Below are 5,795 nucleotides of genomic sequence, written 5' to 3'. Positions count from 1 at the left end.
TTACACAATATCACTTATGTGTGGAATCTAAAAAAATAATACCAATGAACTTATTTACAAAACAGAAACAGACTCTCAGACATAGAAAACAAACTTATGGTTACCGAAGGGGAAAGGGGAGAGGGAGGGAATAATCAGGAATATGGGATTAACAGATACACACTACTATATAAAAAATAAACAACAAAAATTTATTGTATAGCACAGGGAACTATATTCGATATCTTGTAATAACCTATAATGGAAAAGAATCTGAAAATCTGAGTCACTTTGCTGTACACCTGAAACATTGTAAATCAACTATACTTCAGTTTAAAGAAAAACCCTGTCCCTTTTACTTGCAAACACTTGAAATAATTTGAGATAGTTTAAGCACTGTGGATGATGGTTGCCATAGATTGAATGTGCCCCCCCAAAATTCATATGTTGAAAACTACCCCTAGCGTGATGGTGTCAGGAGGTGGGGCCTTTGGGAGGTGAGTAGGTCATGAGGATGGAGCCCTCGTGAATGGGATTAGTGCACTTACCAGAAAGACCCCACAGAGCTGCCTTGTCCCTTCTGCCCTGTGAGGACACAGTGAGAAGACAGCCGTCTATGAACAAAGAAGCGGGTCCTCACCAGACACTGCATCTGCTGACGCCTTGATCTTGGACCTTGGCCTCCAGCACTGTGAGAAATACATTTCTGATTGTAAGCCACACAGTCTAGGGTATTCTGTTATAGCAGCCGAAATAGACTAAGATAAAGATCATTCCGAAAAGTATTACACAGTGCCTTGACTTTGGAAATGGAAGGGCTCAGGGTCATTGTCACTCTTACAAAACTTTATATTGGAGAATGTTTTATAGTTCACCAGCCACCTTTCAATGCATTGCCTACTTTAGTTTTTCCAACGGGACTGTAGGATAAGCAGACACCTTTTTTCCTGTAGGATAAGGCAGACACAGATGAGGAAACTGAGGCTCTGGCTATAAGAGCAGAGCCTGGGCTACCATCCCCATCACTTGCTTTTCAAGCTTAGTTCAGGACCTGCTTACTCAGCTCTGCCCCCGCTGTCTGTGCTCCACTGTGTGTTAATGAACATCCATCGCCAGCATCTTAGAAACACCTCTGGGCTAAGGCACTTTTTATTTTCTTGAGTCTTTTTTAGTGATTCTCCCACATCCCTCTCCCCGCCAGTGTCGACTGTCACCTGGCACTTCCTCCTGCTGTCAAGATACTTGTCCCATATACTATGGACTGAAAAGCTAGCGAAGGAAAATTAGTTTCTTAGAATTGTTTGGAAACGGTGTGAATATGCTCTCACTGAGATTCTGAAGGACTTTCCTAAGAGTTAGGTATATGGAAGAGGCTCGGGGACTATACCTCCTTTTTTATTATGGAACTTTTCAAACTTATAAAAAAGGAGAGAATAGAATAATGACACCCCACCCCCACCCCCGTTGAAGCAGCCCGCCTTCTACAATTAACATGGTACATGCATTTCTTGCCTTGTTTGTTCAAAATTCCATTTTGCTCAGTTCTTGTTGAATTCTGGATTCCTGAAGTATCTGGATATTCCTGTACCATTATTATCACTTTGAATACCCAGAGAGGAGGACCCCTGTCGTGCACCCTTTCATTTCTTAGCTGTCACTCAAGATGCTGGCATGGGCAGGTCTGAAGGGCAGTTTGCTACAAGGTTCTCTGGAAGCACCTTGAGTCCTGCCCCATCTCCAGGCTGCACCCAGGGTCCTCGCAGAGTAGTTCACGCTTCTCAGGCTCTGACCTCCAGGTGATCACAGGAGAGCATTTGCTGACTGGGAAATCCTGCTGGGGAAGTCAGGAGGAATGTAAACCTGTGTTCTGTTTCCTCCCCAAGGTTGTTCTGGAAGACTCTGGAAGGAATTTTTATTAGTCTAGAGAGTAAATAAGCATGAATTCCACCCGCTTATGACACCAAGCCTAAACGTTTCCACACACCACTCTCTGCCTTCTCAAATCCCAGATTTGGGTAAAGTCTCTTCCAGTCTGAACCCAGCCCAGGGCACACTCGCTAGAGCTGTACTCTTGACCGAATACATTCACCAGATGGCCTCCTGTGAGCCAGTCCTTCCCATGATCTCCCGAAACAGGTATCACCACCCACCCCATTCCCCACTCCCGCCTTCTGCAGATGAGGAAACGGAGTTTCTGGGAGGTGAAGTCATTTGTCCCAGCCATGTAATTAGTAAGCAAAAAAGTTGGGACTCGGATGAGCCTAATAATTATAGTCATTGAAGAGACTGTTCCTTTTCTGTTGTGACTAATTCCGAATTTATTTTTAGTCTTCAAAAGAATGGAGACTCGTGGTGGGGTTTTGTTCTGAGCCAGAAACGTGCTATTCCTGACAGTTTTCCCAGGCCAGCCCCCTTTCCCACGAGGAAACCAACAACCAGCAGGGAGGTCATCCGTGTGCATTTTTTCAGAGCTCAAGATTCCCCAGGGATTTGTGTCCGCCTAAGCGACTTTGGAGAACTATTTTCATACCTTGATAAGAGGGACAGCACCTCCAAATGAAAACCCCAGCCTCAGCCACGCTGCTGGGGAAAAGGAATTAGGGTCTAGCTTGTCTTTGGGGTAAGAGAAGCAGGCTGGATGGTAATCAAAAGCCCATCCTGTGTGTGTGTGTGTGTGTGTGTGTGTGTGTGTGTGTGTGTGTTTACTTCAAAGACAGCAGAGACCAGGAGGGGCAGCAGTTCTCAGAAACCTCTCAGATTTCTTTTCTAAGCTTCCAGAGAGCCCAGCCCACGTTGGGTGGATTTTTCCAGGCTTCACATATGTTAATAGCCGCCATCAAGTTAGAGGTAGGTCTTGGCCCTGGAGGCTTGCTGCCTCTTTAATGTGGCTTTGCCTCTCTCTGCTGGGCTCCTCGGTGGATATTTTGTTGTTATTTACTCCCAAAGGGGAATATCACTTCCTTACTTCCAGCTGCCGCCAGGGTCCTGTTGGAATGGGGCAGGCACTCCTTTGCCACCCACCTGCCAAGGACCGATGTAAAGATGGACTTCTTCTATTTCTAAATGTTATTTTTGGTCCCACAACTGACGATTTCTCTGTGGCCTTTCTTTTCTTCTCTCCTCCCCTTTCTCTTTTCTTCTCTTCATGCTTCTTTTGCAAATGAATTTCACCAGGGAAGCGGGGTCTGGCCAGAGTCGGCTCTGCCTTCAGAGCCTGGTGGGTGGGTGCGTGTGGGTGGTGGATGGAGTGGGGGAAAGCAGGGCTGTCTTTTCTCTTCCGTCCTCCCTCCCTGGTCTCTCTCCCCCTCCCCTTCTCGCTTCTATCCCATCCCTTTTCTCTTATTCTATAGCCTCCGTCTCTCCCATTCCCCACAATGGCTTCCTCTCCTCGTTTATCTATGACGTCTCTGCCTTCCATTTTCTGCCTGCCTCTGGCTCCGCTTCTGCTTCCCTCGACATCTTTTTAATTGGTGGTGCCTGGCCAAATAGGATGCAAATGCAAACGCTTCCGACTTATAAATTATAACGTTCTCCAGTGGTACAAAGACTACCTGAAAATGTCTGGCAACCTTAGTGTTAAGGATGGTGTTTCTCAAACTATGGTGTAAGGACTCCGGTAGAATAATACAGAGGTTTTATTAAAAACACAGATTTCTGGGTCCTATCATAGACCCAGTAAATCAGAATCTCCAGAAATAGGCATCATTTTTAACATGCTCCTCCATGATTCTTTTCTTTCTTTCTTTCTTTCTTTTTTTTTTTTTGGTGGGATCTTTCCTTGTGGCATGCAGGATCTTAGTTCCCTGACCAGGGATCAAAACCGGGCCCCCTGCATTGGGAGTGCAGAGCCTTACCCACTGGACCACCAGGGAAGTCCCCTTGGTGATTCTTATACACACTGAAGTTTCAGAATCTCTGGCTGCACCTCTGGCTCAGACTCCGCATGGGAGAAGTGGGGTGAGGATGGATGGAGCTCTGAATGCTTTCTCTTCCTTGTAGGCCCAATGCCAGGTTTTTCCCAGACTCCAAGAGAACTGGACCCATTTATTTTTTTTCCAAAGTCATGATTCCAAAATGCTTATTTTCAGTACACTAACTTTCTTTTCCTTCCCAGTGTCTTCTTAAAGCTGATTCCCAAGATCACCGATTCCCAAGAAATGCACAAAACATCCACTACAATGCAGGAAGACAATGTTAGAACCTCTAATTGTGTATAATATATATTTTAATATAACTTTAAAAATTTTAATCTTGTGTATTATAAGACACTTATTAGTTTAGTGGTTCATGTATTTAATTTATAAGTAATAGAAATACATATATTTGGGAGTTTTACTGATAGAGGTGCACAGTCAATAAAGTTTGGAGAACATCGCTCTAGAATCAAGATACTGTATATTCTTTGAGGTCAGGGACTATATTATTTTCTTTAACAAACTGTACTGAAGCATAGCATCCATACAGAAAAGTGCACAAGGAAGTATACAGCCCGGAGAACAGCCCCGTGTAACTCACACCCAGATCAAAAAGTAGATTATTACCAGGATCCCAGATCCCCGCCCTCAATACCCTTCCCTCAAATAACGACTCTCCTGACTTCTAGGAATTTCATATAAATGGAATCATGCTATATGTACTCTTTAGTGGCTTTTTTGGCCAACATTACATCTGTGGGATCCACTTACCTGTAGCAATAGTTTGTTCATTCTCAAAGTGTAAAGTTTTCCATTGTATAACTACGTCATCATTTTGTCCACTCTGCTGTAGATGGACACTGGGCTGTTTTCAGTTTGGGGCTCGTATGAATAGTGCTGCTATACACGTTGTATATGTCTTTCCATGAACATATGAACACATCTCTTCAGTTGGCTCTATACCTAGGAGGGAAATGGATGAGTCATAAAGGAGGCTCCCTGCGCTCTGCTAAATATCGCGTTTTCCAAAGGGCTCCTCTCAGCGGTGCATGAGCGCCCCATGGGCCTCAGAGCCTCCTAATACCTGGTATTTTCTATTTTGTTTTTATATTTACCGCCTGGTGAGTGTGTATTGTTACTTCCTTCTGATTTTTATTTGCTTTTTTTTTGATGATTAATGAAGTTGAGCACCTTTTAATGTTATTGGCCATTTGGATGTCTTCTTTTATGAAACGCCTGTTCAAGTCTTTTCCCTTTCCTCTATTGCGTCATCCATCTTTTTCTTCTTGATTGATAGGAATTCTTTACATATGCTCCATACTTATCTCTCTGTCCCAGGCCCAACACACTGTCCATTTGATAGCACGGGCTTAATAGCTCTTCAGGTTGTTGCTGAATAAACTGGCACATGGGTGTGGAAGAGCATCCTTGTTTTTTTTTTAAATTTTTTTAGATATTTATTTTATTTATTTATTATTTATTTTGGCTGCTCCGGGTCTTAGTTGCGGCATGCAGACTTCTTAGCTGCGGCATGCATGCGGGATCTAGTTCCCCGACCGGGGATCGAACCCGGGTCCCCTGCATTGGGAGCACAGAGTCCTGCCCACTGGACCACCAGGGAAGTCCCAGGGCATCCTTGTTGAATGAATGAGGCCTTTGCATATTTTTGTTTATTTTTTGGTTTATGTTAGCAGCTTTACTGGAGTATAATTTACATACCAAAAAATTTACTTGTTTTAAGTGTACAATTCAATGATTTCTGGAACTGTGCAGAACCATTACCACAGTCCAATTTTAGACCATTGTCATCATCCCAGAAAGAAACCTCCTGCCCCTTTGCTTACTCCCTATTCCCACTTCCATCCGCAGGCAACTGCTAATCTCTTTACTGTCTCTATAGAT

At 43.9% G+C, this 5,795-nt stretch overlaps 1 non-coding gene across 1 annotated transcript; it reads right to left on the bottom strand.

The window, feature by feature from the left end:
- Positions 1-5,441: 5,441 nt before the first annotated feature.
- Positions 5,442-5,514, bottom strand: TRNAG-CCC (transfer RNA glycine (anticodon CCC)). The gene has a single exon. It is a non-coding gene; the product is annotated as a tRNA-Gly (tRNA).
- Positions 5,515-5,795: the final 281 nt, after the last annotated feature.

This window comes from Balaenoptera ricei, chromosome 20 (genome assembly GCF_028023285.1).
Source record: "Balaenoptera ricei isolate mBalRic1 chromosome 20, mBalRic1.hap2, whole genome shotgun sequence".
Classification (NCBI taxonomy): Eukaryota; Metazoa; Chordata; class Mammalia; order Artiodactyla; family Balaenopteridae; genus Balaenoptera; species Balaenoptera ricei.
Note: the sequence above shows the minus strand (reverse complement) of the source record. Positions and strands in the feature narration are given on the sequence as shown.